This window comes from Eumetopias jubatus, unplaced genomic scaffold, assembly GCF_037043125.1.
Source record: "Eumetopias jubatus isolate StellerSeaLion01/CBP00866 unplaced genomic scaffold, mEumJub1_p1.0 scaffold_7, whole genome shotgun sequence".
Taxonomy (NCBI): domain Eukaryota; kingdom Metazoa; phylum Chordata; class Mammalia; order Carnivora; family Otariidae; genus Eumetopias; species Eumetopias jubatus.
The window spans coordinates 108925247-108940865 of record NW_028274813.1 but is presented as its reverse complement, the minus strand read 5'-3'; the positions used below and the strand labels follow the sequence as shown (position 1 = coordinate 108940865).

At 51.8% G+C, this 15619-nt stretch overlaps 1 protein-coding gene across 2 annotated transcripts in view; it reads right to left on the bottom strand.

Annotated features, from left to right (window-relative positions):
- Nucleotides 1-6281, bottom strand: part of PAQR5 (progestin and adipoQ receptor family member 5) — a 58421-nt gene extending 52140 nt beyond the window's left edge. The window contains exons 1-2 of one of the 2 annotated variants that reach the window (XM_028100438.2): nt 5949-6281; nt 5220-5622 (exon numbers count right to left, since the gene is read on the bottom strand). The gene's annotated coding sequence lies outside the window, so the exon portion shown is untranslated. The remainder of the gene's footprint in view (nt 1-5219; nt 5623-5948) is intronic. The other variant, XM_028100440.2, reaches the window with a different exon arrangement.
- Between the last annotated feature and the right edge of the window lie 9338 nt (nt 6282-15619).

Sequence of the window (15619 nt, the reverse complement as noted above, 5' to 3'; positions counted from 1 at the left end):
AGGTTCATGGCACTGATGAAGCAAAATTGACAGAGTTGGGGGAGGGGGGCAGCAGGAACAGCGATCTAGAGGATTCGCCCAGTACCTCGTTTCCCTGGCCAGGCAAGGTTAGGAACTGTGAGAGAAAGCTGTGAGCCAGCCTGGAGGAGGGTGGAGGCTGGGGGGCCAGTGTTGAGGGGCAATGTTGGGGAACTAGCCAGCTGAGAGGCGGGGAAGCTGGGAGCAGCTGTTGGTAGACAGGGTGCTCATCCAACATGCCAGGGTTAAACTCATCCCTCTGCTCCCCCTAGGGAGAGCTGCCCGGGGCAAGGAGCAGAAATGGAGAGTGGACAGGAATATGCTCGGCGATTTACTCATTCATTCAGCACCCACTTACCGAACACCTACTATGTGTCCGACACTACATAGGACATGGGGATGGACTTTTCCATCCCTTAAGAGCTCACATTCTAGTGCAGGAGATCAGCACCGACACGTGACACAGAACACATCTGAAGGTTAGAACCATCAGCTGCTTCTGGGGGGAAACACAGAGGAAGGGCATCACACCAGGGAGTCAGGAAAGACTTCTTGAAGACATAGAGCTTGAGCTAAGTCTTGAGGAATAAACAGGAGTGCAGCAGCCATGGAGGACAGAGACCGCCCTGAACTGAGGGTGCGGCTGGAGCCAAGGCGTGGGGGTGGGGGCAGTGCACATTCCGGGAGCTGTCCACCGTTCAGCATGGAGCCTGGAGAAGAGCCACATGAAGGCTCAGTGTGCACCCTCTGAAGGCAGTGGGAGTGAATGCACGAGAGGGCGGGAGTCAGGAACAGAGGTCTCAGGGATGGTGACGGGGGAGAGCCTGGCATCCCAAGGTATGGTAAGGAGAATTCTGAACAGTGGATGCCAGACACTTTCAAATCCTGGCTCCATCACTTCCTATGTGCCCTTGGGACCGATCACCTAATCTCTTCAACTTGCATTTTCTTATCAGTTAAATGAGGATAATGAAAGTATCAATGACTCTTGCGAGGATGAAAAACCAGACTATCTATCAGATAACCGGCACTCAATAAAAAGTGCCTATTGATACCACTGCACCCTAACCCATCTCAGTTCTGCATTAACTCGTGCTCCTTCTGCCCTGGGTTTAGAATTTTGCTTGAAAATAGACTATTACCTTTCGGGCTGTGACCCACCTCCCCGGCTGGAGGTGTAGCTAATGGGCGCTCCACGCGGGGAGAGGTTGCCATGGTGACCTCCCAGTTGGCTTCAGGACTAGGTGAGTGAACCAAGCCTTTCCTTTGTTCCAGCCATCCCAGCTATTCTAGATATTTACTGCTAGGCAATGACTGCACATCCGAAAGAGCTGAATGATATTCTTTAGCACATTGTGAAAAGATGGAAACAATCCAAATTTCTGGCACTGGAGAGCCGCCTAGGTTAAGTTATGCTATAGCCATGCAAAATTGCACAGCACGCGGCTATTAAAAATGTTACAGATCTGTGGTTACTGACAGGAAACGGTGTCATGACATGTTGTTAAATGAAAAAAGCAGGTTATGGAGCGGCATAAATCTTGTAACACCATCCATATAAAACTGTGTTACAGTTAACTGCTTGTATTTATGGACAGAAAAGTGTTTGGAAGGATGTTCCCCGAAGTGTTCAAAATGGCTCCCTCTAGACGGTAGCGGTGAGCCCAAGGGATTTGCTCTACTCTCTTCCTCCTCCTTTTCTATGACACCGGAGTTTGCCCACAATGAGCATGGGTCATTTTTTTTTTTTCACCAAAGCAAGAATGCTGTTAAAAGGAAATAAGGGAACCCTTGGAGAGTCTTGGAGATGTTAGCTTTGCGAACCAATCCACGGGTTGCAAATACCAGCATTTCCTCATATGCCCACCTGAGAATCTTGCATCTGAGCCTTCCTCCCTGCACCCCACCCTGCCTGCTGGCCCAGGGGCAACCCTGGCCTTGCAGTCCGCCATTCAGGGTAAGTGGGGTGCAGATGCATAAAGCCAAATAGCTCACCCATTTTGGAAAAGCCACCATATTTCCCCCAGCTGCAGCTTAAGGGAGCTCCCTCTGTCATGACCATGGTGAAGGTGGAGGTGGGCAGGAGTGCCCTCGCTGGGAGCACGGGGAGGTCATCCATCAATGGACACATAGTGAGCACTTTGTGTGTGCCCCGCCCCAGGCCAGCCCCGGAGATCCATGGAGTTGAAGGCAGACATAGGCCTGCCCCCCACAGGCGGGACTCCTGGTCTAGCGGAGGGCTCCAGGAAGGGCTTACAAATCCAAATAACTCTTCATAGTTCCTATAAGGCTCTGCTCTCCCGACTCATGGTCCAAACTTAATGTTCCTATGACAAAGTCCTGGGGTCTCCTCCGGAAGGTCCTAGGAGACCCCACTCCTTAGCATATCCTTAAGCCCTCCAGAGCCCATCCAGCCTCGGCATCACCTCCCAGCAGCCTTGCCACATGCCCCATACCCCTTCACACCCCTTCACTCTGCTCTGTCCTTGAACACTCCATGTTTTTTTTTTTTGCACTTGCTGTTTACTAAGAGTGGGACACCTCTTCCTCCACTTTCTCTTCTGGATGAAATTCTACCCATTCTTCAAGGCTAAACTCAAGTATCATTTGCAAGAGTCTCTTATCATTCCATTTGCAAATTTCACAGTGAAATGCCTAGGGTCCCTGCTGGCAACACTGGCTGAGTCTGCCCGGTTCACTGCTATGTCCACGGTGCCCAGCCCAGGACTGGGCACGGTATCACTGTTGATTGAATGCATGTTTGCTGAACAACTAAATGACTTCCACCGCCCACGACACTCTGAACCCCAAAGGCAGGGTCTGGCCCATTTATCTAAAACCTTCTTCCCAGTGGTTGCCAGGTTCTATTCATAAATCCTGCACCTCCGTGCCAAAATGCTGTATTTTCGCTGGTCCAAAATGTTTATTTCCCGATTTTTAAGATCTGAAATCTCATACCAACTGTAAAAAAAAAAAAAAAAAAACGTATGAGACAACTGGGGAAATCTGAACACCGGATATTTTATGACAGTGAGAAATGATCAATTCTTAAGGTGCAATCATAGAACCACAGCTGTGTTTTTTAAAGAGCCCTTTTCACTGAGAGATGAACAATGAAGGAATTACAGATGAAATGATATAGTATCTTAGATCATCTTCGACAGAATCCAGCTGGGAGCAGGTCAGCGTAGAGATGAAGGAAGACTGGCCATGAGTTGGTCACTGTTGAAGTCAGGCATGGAATTTTTGTATATGTTTTAAAAAGGAGACAATCACAACGTCAAGGGGGAAAAAAAAAACCCCAACCAAAACCCTTGAAATGTGACCTACGTCTCGAGTCCTCCTCAGACACTGCACAGCGGCGGACAAAGCAAAACTCTGTTGCTAGAATAATCATTACTCTATTCACTGACTTTCCTAACATAGGGAATATCAGCACGACAGTTCCAAAACTGATACAGGAAATGCTGCCTCAGACTCTCCATCTGAACAAGATAAAACCAAAGAATTTGAGGACAAACCGGAAATGCTTCAGGAACAAGAGCTAGGGCTCCTTATAAATAAAAGACAGCAGTCCCTGAAAAAAAGCCAACAGGCCTTGTCAGCAGAAAACATTTGAAGATATCTCACAAATCTATCTTCTCACCATTCCCCGGCTAGGGTAGAGCCAGGAAAAGCTTTTTATCGAAAGTTTGATAGGAAAAATACATGCTTGAGATACAATGATGCCCCAACACACTTTTTTTTTTTTAAGATTCTGCTTTGAAAAGGGATCAAATAACATTTCATCTTCAATTTTTCATGACTAGATTTGGTGTTTTTGAAGTGTGTAGATTTTAACGTTTTTATTACTTCATTTTTGTTTATCTGTGACTTTAGATCTGTAATGTCTATTTTTATCAACTTTCCATTTATTTGATGTTCTAAGGCATACATTTATGTATTTTTGATTATTAAGTATTTGGTTTTACTGACTTAAATTTTTTAAAAATATTTATTTATTCATTTGAGCAGGGGAGGGGCAGAGGGAGAGAATCTTAAGCAGGCTCCACACCCAGCGAGGAGCCCTACATGGGGCTCCATCCCACAACCCATGAGATCATGACCTGAGCTGAAACCAAGAGTCACACACTCAACTGACTGAGCCACCCAGGCGCCCCCTGACTTAAATTTTTAAATACCTTTTTACAAAATGTATAAAGTACATATAATATAAAATAACATTTCAGTATTATGGGATATACAGAGTAACAGGGCCCTGGCTCTTTTACTCTCATGTAACTATCCCCATGCATAGTTGGAGCTAGCCTGATGGGTTCCGGACATGTAGCCCAACGGTCCTCAACTCAGGATGCACCTTAGAACCACCTAGAAAGCTTTAAAATATAGTGCTTCCCTGGGCCCACCACAGCTCAATTAAGGTAAGCTCTCTAAAGGTCAGGGAAGGAAGGTGAAGCCCAGTGACCACAGCATGGCCAGAGTTGAGACTGCTAAGATTCTAGTCCCAAGGGGAGAGCAGAGTCCACCCAAAGCTAGTCTGCCACTGAGCTCTGCAGGGGGAAGACCAGGGCATCCACACCTCGCAACTCGCTGGCCTCCAGGGTAGGTGCATAGGTGGGTTCCTCCCCCTAGGTTGAGAAAGGGTGAGTCCCTGCCAGGTCACGGAGGGTGAATACAGGCCCTAACCGTTGGGGTCAAATGTCAGGCTGCTAGAGAATCCATGATCCCATCTTTACCCGCTTCCCAAGCCTCTAATCTGATCAGAAACTTAAAGTCTGAGATAAGGCTGTCAGCCTGCAAGAGAGCCCAGACTCAGAAGGAAGGAAAGGAGGGGACCCGGCAAGGATGAGGCACCCAGCCCCTTCCCACATCCTGAGAAGGCAGGTCTGGAGCCCTGGAGGAGGCCGTGCAGCCCCTAAGGTCAGAACCAAGACCCCTAGAGGGCTTCTTCTGGGAGGCGGGTTCTGCTCACACCACAGAGGCACTGCCCCCCAGGGAGGAAGGCCTGTTCCATGGGCACTGAGCTCCCCACCTGGAAAATATCCAGGCGGGGTCTGGGGCACCTATCCTGGGAAGGAGGGTGATGTTACCGGTCGAGACAGGGGCCTGGAAAACCTTTCACGTGAAGTTCCAAACTCAACCATGCATCCAAAGACCCAGAGGTCAAGGCTGAATACACAGAACGGACTAGGTGAGCTCACCTCAGGCCTTCGCAGTCAGAATCCTCAGGGGGGGCCGCCTGGAAACCGGCCTGGTTATCCAGCTCCAAAGCTGAGTCCCACACAAGGCCCAGTCCTGAGACCACTGCCCTGAGCTTCTGGGACTGTCCACCTCTACTAGCCTAGGTCCACTCGGGAGACAAGACACTCCGAGCCCAAAGTGAGAGGAAGAACGGGGAGCTGGGGATCAGGGCCGGCAGGAAAAGGTGGAAAGCGTGTGCCCAGAGGGGAGAAAGGCCGAATGAGAGAGGGTTTGTGATGGGCCGTGAAGGAGGCAAGTTTTAGATTCAGTTCCACATTCTCTCAGGGAGCAGGTGCCCATGACTCAGGCCTTGCTGAGCGGGATGTCAGAAATCATGGCGGCCCTCCAAGAGATACCTTCTTTCTGAGGAGACAGACATAGTAATAAACTGTGAGGGATCCATGGGAAGGAAGGAGACAGACCTCTCTGAGGGGTCACCTGCCTCCTGGATACACCCACCTGGTGATTCACAGGTGCCTCGAAGGCCGCACGTCCACACCCAGATCATCATCTGACCACCCAATCATGCTTCTACGCACTGTTCTCTCCACTTCCAGACACCCGTATACCCTCAGATTTTGTCCGCCTGGAAAGTTCTCTCTCCCCCTTCAGTGTCCACCCAAGCCCCTCAGACTCCAGCCCCTCACCTCCCATCTGCCTCCGGGCCTCCTCGGGCACCCCTGCCGTACCTCAGGCTGCACGGGCGCTCCCGGGGCAGCGTGTCTATCCCCCTCCTGGACGGCAGGCTCCTGACACGCTCACTGCTGACTCCCAGGAATCAAGCCCAGTGCCTGACACGCTAGGGAGAGCTCAGGAGAAAAATCTGCCCAATTGTGCAGGGGAGTTCCGAGAAGGGGCCCAGAGCAAGGACGTCGGGTAGTCAGAGAAGGCTCCCGGAGAAAGTAAAACTTGAGAGGAGAAGGGCTGGCTTTGGCAGAGGAGAGAAGGGTGCCCCCAGGGAGGGGGACCGTAAAGCAAAGGCCCAGGGCGGGAGAGTGGGCCGGCATACTGGTGGTGCTGAATTCAGAGAGATAAGAGCTGGAGAACAGGAAGGCGAGGGCAGTGAGGAGCTCGGGGAGCAGGCCCCCTCCAGGCCAAGTGGTTCAAAGCCACACTTCCCTCCCAACTTCCTCCTCAGATGATTCAAATTCATGAGCCGATTTCCTGAGCAATCATTAACCCTGAGCTTCACACACCGGGCCTGGGGAGGGACTGTGGAGGGACTGTTAACTGATCCGACTGGTGCGTGAACTAGTCCATGTAATTATTACCCAAAGAACACAGCGCACTGGTGCCGGGGAAATGGTCAGGGGTGGCAAGGAGCCAGGGAAGCGTGAACTGGCAGAAGAAAGAAGTTCACATGGACTGGGGCGGCGGTGGGGGGTGGAGGGCATGTGCCCAACTCTCAGCTGACGAGAGGACACTGAAGGTCAAAGAAGGACAGAGGGCCCAGACAGAAAAGGGCGTGACTTGCAAGTGGCCCTACAGGAACTGAGGAGTGTAGACAGGCAGGAGCCTCCATCACACACAAACACACACGATCGTTCCCACCCGAGACGGGGGAGTCTGGGCTCTGGAGTCAGGTCGACCTGGCTTTGAGTCCCAGAGTCTCTTTCGGCCTCACTTTCCTCCTCTGTAAAATGGGGATGACATTGATTTGAAGTCCCATTTATTGAGCACTTGGTCTATTCCAAGCCCTTATGGGCATTTTACACTCCACTGAATTTTCACAATATGGCCCCGCGTGGGCGCTTTTATAAGCCCCAGAGTGACTACCTCTCAGGTCTGTTTCGGGCATGAACAGGAGCCAATGGGTAAGCGCTTGGTATGCAGTGGGTGTTCAGTGGTGCCCGAGCCGAAAGGATGTCCTGACGTCTCGGGCCGGCCACAGGCTACTAGGTAGATCACAAAACTGACCCTCCTTCCTCCTCGATGGAGTGGTATTTTTCCTGCTAGCCCAATGTCATAAGCAATATATTTCCCAATATTTGAATGCAGCAGTGGATTAAGAGCCCCAGTGGCTGACATGTGACACAGGTCATTATTCTAGCATTAATAGTAAGCACAGGCTTTGTTCAAGGGCTGAGGCAAAATGCATTATTCAAAAACCTCTGAAAAATGGGAATAATAGGTCGTTCCAAATCAGCCCCCAAGACCGTGTGGCCGGAGCTCAGGAGGGCATAAAGAATAAACCCCCACCTTCCCAGAGCCTCAGCTGCCAGACCACCTCTGAGGCCCCAGCGGGCCTGCACTCCTGCTCTGAGGTCTGCCCAGAACCCAAGAGGGCCCACCAGAGTCTGCAGCGTGGAACCGACAAGCAGGGCACAGTGGGAAGGGGGGATTCTAGCTGCATCTGTCCCTGAGCTCTGGTCCTCCCTTCCTGCCCCCGAAAGCCCCTACAGCAGCTGGTTAGTGTGGACACGGACTCACTTTGCCCAGGGAGGGAACACCAGGCCTCCATACGAAAAGTGAGAAGGAAAAAATCACTTTCATGCTGAAAATACCTCCCCCAAATACATGTCCCTACAGCGTCCCCCAGAGCACTGTGAAGCAGGAAGTGCCATCGAGGCGGACACACACCTGGAAAAAGGTCTCTCATTTCTTGGCCCCGGGATGCCACACTGGTTTGGCATCTGTGTGAGGAGGGAGGAAAGTGGCCACCTCAACTGTGCGAATTTCACCATTAGGGATTCATTTGTCAGGGTCTTACAGGAAGGGCCTCGGGTGCATCCCGGAACACGGGACAGGGGAGGTGTCACAGGGATGAGCTGAAATCATTAGAGGAAATCTTTTTCCTCTCACTTTTCCTACAGAGGCTCAGCTCTTACTCCCTGAGCAAAGTGAATTCACTCCCACAATCACTGGCGCTCCAGGGGGATAAATCAGGGCAGAGAATGCAGCCTCCATAGGCTGCACCCCCCCTATGGAGGGCCCATCATAAACAGTTTGTGGGAAGACAACACAAGCAAGGAGTCCGAAGACCTGGCTCACACCTGACTGAACTGTCCCTGGGAGACCCAAGGGCCTAACTGAGCTTCGTGACCTGCCTGTGCCTTGGTTTCTCACCCCAGAGTGAGGACATGGGAGGGGGTGCACCTGCCCACAGCAGCAGGCGCTCGGGGAGGGGTGCTGGCGGCATGACCGGCCATGCACGACCAGGTGCATGAAGCGCTTTGCCCCCCCTGCCCCCCCGGCAGGAGCCATGTCACCCACAGAGCCCTCAGCCTCTGCCCTCATACCAGCACAGGGGCCTGAACAAAGCCGGCTTTACTGGAACGAGGCCCAGCTGATCAGGACAGGTGCTTTCCCTTTGAAAGTCAAATCTGAGGCCCTGGGACAATGAAGGGTGGGTGTTCACACTCTGCACACCCAGACAGGCTGGGTGGAGGCCCACGGGCCCCAGGCCCAGCCCGACAACTCCCCCCCAGCCCCGAGGAATTCACTTCCTCAGACCCCTCTTGCGCTCTTTTCAGACCCTTAAGGAAATCTTGAGGATGGCAAGCCAAGCTAAAAGACAAAACTTCTCTTCTCCAGGAGAGACACCGGGCGTGAAACCCGGACCCAGAGAGGTTGGGCCGCTTACTGGGGATCACAGAGCAAGCTGGGCCTGGGGAAAGTCCAGAAGCCCCCAGTCTTGTGAAGCAACGTGTCAACGTTCAAGCATCTGTTGGACTTGGAGGAACTGTCCCCGGGAAGACAGTGAAGATAAAGCCAAACCGGACTGGGGTGGGGGGGGGGGGCAGCAGAGTGTCACTTTCTCCCTCCCACATCCTCTCTCCAGCCTCATGATTAAGCCAAATGTTTCATCCTCCTTCACACAATTTCCTTTTTTCACCACTTACATTTTTTTTTCAAACCATCAGTCAGGTTCTAGAGAGCATATGTACCAAAAACATCTAAGAAATAAACTACTGACATCCCACATTTCGGAACCCAACGCCCTCCCCCCTTGGCACCCTCTCTTCCCCCAGCTGCAGCTCCCCACCTCTGCTTTCAAAAGGATCCCCCGCAGAAGCATCACGGAGCCCTGATCTGGGGAAACACTTGTTTCCTGCCCTGGGGGCAACCGAAGGATCCTTCGGGAGGCAACAAACCCCCACTGGACTCACAGAAGTGCAAGGTCACTGAGTCCATCCCCATCCCATCTAGCTCCAGGGTCCCCAGGGCTCCCTTGCAAGCAGAGAGGGTGCAACATGCACAGCCCCCGCCACACACACACACACACACACACACACACGCGCGCGCACTAACAAAGCTCTGCTGCCTCCTGTCCCTTCCCATCCTCGTGGCTCCCCTGTTGACTCCAGGGTAGCCATCACCATCCTCAGGCCACGCCGGAGGCCTGACCCTCAACCTCCCCTCACAGACGGCTGGCCAGTGGACTGCCGGAAATGTGGGGGCCTCCTCGCCAGACCTCCTGTCTCCTCCGTCCCCTCTGCCACCTTTTCCACACCTGCTGTCTGCTTGAGCTCTTCCTCTTTCTAGAAGTCTGGTCTGCCAACCACAGCCCAGCTGGCTTCCATTTATTCTCTGCACTGGCAGCTGGGCCTGCATGGCATGTTGGTGAATCATTACACGGTGCCTTTCCTTGGGGGGCGGGGGAGCAAAGCAAATACAACACGATTCGAAGCCCCACAGCCCACGGCCCAGTTCAGAGTTCATCAAAACTAGATGGGTGCATGGTGAATATGAGATTATTTCCCCACAAATTCCACCCTCAAAAAGGTAAATAATGCTCTGGGCAACAACAAAGAAATCGCAAGGTAGCACGAGTAATCGCCAACTGTGTGCGTGGGTTCATGAACTCCCTTTGGACTCACTGACTTAGAGCGCACAGGACAGGGATCTAAGACCAACATTATTAGAAGAGGCAACTTCTGCCCCCCCACCCCCCAAAAAAGACTCTGTGTGACTTGCGGCAGTGTGGATCGGGGCCCCGAGCAAACAAGGCCATAGATATTGCTCTGTTCGCCATGTTTCCAAGGCTGTTGGGTCTTCAAGAATTCTCTTCTCAATTCAAATGCCATGAAGCTGAGAAGTAGTTGGCCGGTGTGGTATCTGATGCTGAGGGAGAGAGGCTCTGGAAGAGAGGGGCGGGTGTTCATGGAGAAGGCAGAAACTACCAGGATGGTGGAGGCTCCCTTGAGACAGGAGGGGAAACGTGGCCACCACGTAACAGGCAGAAAGATGGGAACGGGGTGCAGGTGTGGGGGTGCTGGTGGTAGCACGTTGAGGGAGTGAAGGCGGAGGGTTGAGTTCATCCAGGGATGGGTGCTGTTAATGCAGCAACAAAAAAGGAAGGGGGCAGGGGAGTCTGCTGTCTTAGCAAGAGTTGGGTTGGACCACCAGGCACTGTTTAGACCCTTCATTTTAAGCAGCCCCACCCGAACCCCCAGAGGGCATTAACACAAAGTCAAATTATTCCTGGGAATTAAAAAACTGTTTTCAAACAGTACCCACAGGACCCGCCCTGCATTATGAACCCTATCGCTTCTTCTCCCCCTACATGGTCACACCTGCCTCCTCTCGTATCTTTCTCTCCAGCCTCGGTTCTGACCACTGCCCACCCTCGTCCACAGACACTCCCCTGTGTCTCCTAATTGGCGCTCCTGCCATCCCCACCATGAGGCCTTGCCTCATCTCCAGACCACCTCCTCCAGGAAGCCTGCCCTGAGAGCCTACTCATTTCACCACCCACACTGTGGCATTCTAGAGCCTCCCTGGGACCTGCAGTTTATAGGCCCTCATACTCTGTCCCTGTCCTAGGGCACTGTTGTCTCAACTGTACGCACAGGATTTTAATTTATGGAGGTGACCAAGTGACAGGAAGAGAGGCTAATGCCATTGAAAGAAGACTGTCCTTACTCACATTTCCTGAGGGGGGCATGTTACGCCACGCAGGGCCAGGTGGAGAAGCACCAGTGCCGGTCAGGAGGCAGAGAGGAAGGAGGGGAAGGCAAGGCAGGGCAGGATGACTGGCTTCGGGTTGGCTAGTTTGAACAGTTCAGGTGGGCTTCGGGGTCCAGGAGCTGTCCCTAGTTGTCTGGTCGTTGGGCCTGGGTGGTTCGGGGCAGGAGACGTTGGCATGGTGTGCCAGAGTGAGATAAGGAAGATGCCAGATCACAGGCAAGATCTAAGCAACTGCCACTGTTACTCTGGCCCCACAACTAAAGGGTGCCCAACAGACAAACACAGAGCCTGAGAAAGCACACCACACCATCCACTCACTTCCCCTCCTCTAGCTCAGTTTCCAGGGCTTGTTAACCCAATCGCTCTCTTGCTAATACCATCATTCTCCTGACCCTCTAACTTTCTGACACCTCGTCAACACAACCCCATCCCTGGACCAACTCCACTATCTGCCCGGCAGCCTCCTCCCTCCCTCTGTCTGTTACACAGCAGAGAGGAGTTTCCCAGTCTGGAACCCACCCCAATGCTTCCTCAGGGACCTCCATGCCAGGGACCTGCCACTCAGGTGACTCTCCCTGTCGGCATCCATAATTCTTAAAAAAATAGCAGCAACCGCAAAAACCTTGATCGACTGTGGAGGAAACACTTGTAATTGATATTCTAGACAAAAGACTAGTTTCCTTAATATATAAAGATCACATCCAATTCAGTAAGACAAAGACCAACGACCTGATAGAAAGTAGGCAAAACAGGGGCACTGGGTGGTGCACTCGGTTCGACGTCTGACTCTTGGTTTTGGCTCAGGTCGTGATCTTGAGGTCATGGGATCAAGCCCCACATCGGGCTCCACGCTCAGCATGGAGCCTGCTTGATATTCTCTCTCCTTCTCCCTCTGCTCTTCCCCCCCAACCCGTGCCTCAAAAATAAATAAATAAATCTTAAAAAAAAAAGAAGGCAAAACATATGACGAGACAGTTCACAGAAAGGAAAACACAAGTGGCTCTCATGTGTGTGAAAACACGTTCACCCTTATTCATAGCCAAAGAAATGTAAATTAAAACTCTACTGAGAAACTATTTCTGTCTTCCAGATTGGCAAATATCAGGGCGTGGGAAACAAGCACCTTCGCACATTGCTCCTGGCAGTATACCTTCCTAAAAATTCTATGGAGAGCAATTTGCTGATGTCTTTCAAAATATAAATGCACATACCTGTTTGGTCCTTCAATTCCACCTCTGAGATTTTATTCCATGGGTAACCACCTGCACTGCAAACCGACTAAAGCACAAGGTGATTCAGTGGGGCATTGTTTGTGACGTCCAAAAAACAGGAGATTCCTCAAATTATGTGACATCCATAGAGTGGAACATTCTATAGCCATAAACAAGAATGAAGATGCACTCTACATACCGATCTGGAAGCATCCCAAGACAGCTAAGTGGGAAAAGAACAAATGAGGGGCAGAAAAGAACATACCGTGGGCTCCCATTTGGGGAGAATGACTCTATATATGCATGTTCTGACTCATGCAGGCAAGAGAGTACATACAAAACTGGTAAAGTTGCTTCCAAGAAGAGAGAGCACTAGGAGGTCGAGGGAGATGGGGGATAGAAACTTTTCACAGTGAAATCTGTGCAACTTTTTAAAATTCTGAGCCATGTACATTTATTTTCTAAGGAAAAAAAAGTGGGGGGGCCACAAGCAGATTAAATTAACAAAACGAACCCCTTCCCTGACCCACGTTCCTTTCTGGCTTCCAGAACTCTCTTCTCACCTCTTAAAGACAAGCTTTTGGAGCTGTCAGCTGTCTCCCTTGAGTCCTGCCTCACTCCCCACCTGCTCCCCCCCCCCCCGGACCTGCCGGAGCTGCCCCAAAGGAACCGGCCTCCCTGATTTCTCGTCTCCAGCCCCCAGCGGCCCCTGGCTCTGGCCCCACCCACTTCACGGCGGCCACGCCCTCCCCCTTGAACACGCCTCCCTGGGTTTCCAGGGCATCAAGCCCTGCGGGTTTCTCTGTTCCCTCTCTGGGCAGTCCTCCCCGGTCTCTAAATGGTGGAGCTCACCTCCAGGTCCTCCTCTTCGCTCTTCTCTTCTTGGTCCACACGCTCCCTCTCGGCTACCTCGTCCACCCCGAGGCTTCACTCGTCATCCGTATGCAGGTAACTCCCAAATGTGTATTTCCAGCCAGACCTCTCTTCTGAGCTCAGGGCTCCACATGGAAGTCTCCAGGGGTCTCCAACCCAACATGCCCAAGTGTCTCTCACCAGCTTCCATCCTCCACGTCAGAGAGGCTTCCTTGCCCGTGCTCCCTCCCAAGTATCCCTAGAAGCCAGCCACTCTCCCTACCTCCACCAAGGCTCCCTTTGCCAGTTTCCCCTCATGCTCTTTCCCACCTCAGGGCCTTTGCACACACTGTCACCTGTGCCCTGAATACTCTCCCTTCTGCTCCCCACACCTGCTCCTGCTTTATCTTGATTAATTCTTATATATCTTCTAGAACTCGGATTAACATTGCTTCAAGAAGCCTTTCCTGGCCTCCGGGACCAAAGAATGTCAATTAGAGGTGATTTCTGTCCCCCCAGAGGACGTTTGGCAATGTCTAGAAGACATTTTTGGTTGCCACAAATGGGTTGGGGGTGTGTAACTACTGGCATCGAATGGGCTAAACATCCTACAATGCACGCGACAGCCCCCACAGCCAAGAATTCTCTGGTCCAAAACGTCAGTAGAGCTGAGGTGAGAAACCCTGACCTAGACTAAACCATGTCCCCATGACATGCTTTCAAAACACACTCCATTATCACCTGTCCCCAATGTGATTAAATGTTTAACTGTGCAAAGGTATTGGGCAAGTTCCATTTTCTAAGCTTTACAGGATGAATGCGTGAATTCGAGTCCCTGGCTCCTGTTTATCTCTGTCTCTCCACCCCCAGTGCCCAGCCTCAAGCACAGAGATGGATTGTCTGGACTGATACGAAGTGCACAGGGTTGGCGCTGTCCCACGCAGAGGCTGTTCCACGTCCAGCTCCACTGGGCCCTCTGTGCCATCCCATGGCAGTCTTTTCCCTGGTCCCTTAACCAGCTCCTCTCCTTGTACCACAGCTCTGCCCACCCCCTAAACCCTCGTCCCCACCCGAGGGGGCGTTTCTAAGAGACCCTTCAGGCCATCCGGTCCCGGCCTCCCCCTTCATCATCTTGTCAAACCGGCTACTCCCCTGTAAGCTGACCCAGCAACGGCACCACGGGTCACCCGGCCGCCAAAGCACAAACGCAGAGACACCCCTGCGCAGCACGCCCACCCTCACACCCGCTCCCTCTCCACGCACCCCAACAACGTGGCTTCAGTGGTACCCACCCAGTCTTGTCCCTCTTGGTTCTTGCTTTAAGCCTCTCTCCCTCCCGGTCCACCTGTGACACCGCTCCCTGTGACATTCTTCTAAGATGTCACTGGCCTGTATCACTTCCCGATTCCAAACCCCTCCCAAAGGGGCGCCTGGGGGGCTCAATCGGTAAAGCGCCCGGCTCCGGGTTTCGGCTCCGGTCATGATCTCACAGTTGCGGGATCAAGCCCCACCACGGGCTCTGTGCTCAGCGCGGACTCTGCTTCGGATTCTCTCTCTCCCTCTGCCTCTCACTCGCGTGCTCTCTCTCTCTCTCTCTCATATAAATCAGATCTTTAAAACAACACAAAGACCTAAACGTGAGACAGGAGTCCATCCAAATCCTAAAGGAGAACACAGGTAGCAACCTCTTCGACCTCAGCCACAGCAACTTCTTCCTAGAAACATCACCAAAGGCACAGGAAGCCAGGGCAAAAATGAACTATTGGGATTTCATCAAGATAAAAAGCTTTTGCACAGCAAAAGAAACGGTCCACAAAACCAAAAGACAACCAACAGAATGGGAGAAAATATTTGCAAACGACATATCAGATAAAGGGCTAGTATCCAAAATCTATAAAAAACTTATCAAACTCAACACCCAAAGAACAAATAATCCAATCAAGAAATGGGCAGAAGACATGAACAGACATTTTTCCAAAGAAGACATCCAAAGGCACATGAAAAAGTGCTCAACATCGCTCGGCATCAGGGAAATCCAAATCAAAACCTCAATGAGATACCACCTCACACCCGTCAGAATGGCTAAAATTAACAAGTCAGGGAACGACAGATGTTGGTGGGGATGCGGAGAAAGGGGAACCCTCCTACACTGTTGGTGGGAATGCAAGCTGGTACAACCCCTCTGGAAAACAGTATGGAGGTTCCTCAAACAGTTGAAATTAGAGCTACCATTCGATCCAGCAATTGCACTACTGGGTATTTACCCCCAAGATACAAATGTAGGGACCCGAAGGGGTACGTGCACCCCAATGTTTATAGCAGCAATGTCCACAATAGCCAAACTGTGGAAAGAGCCAAGATGCCCATCGACAGATGAATGGATAAAG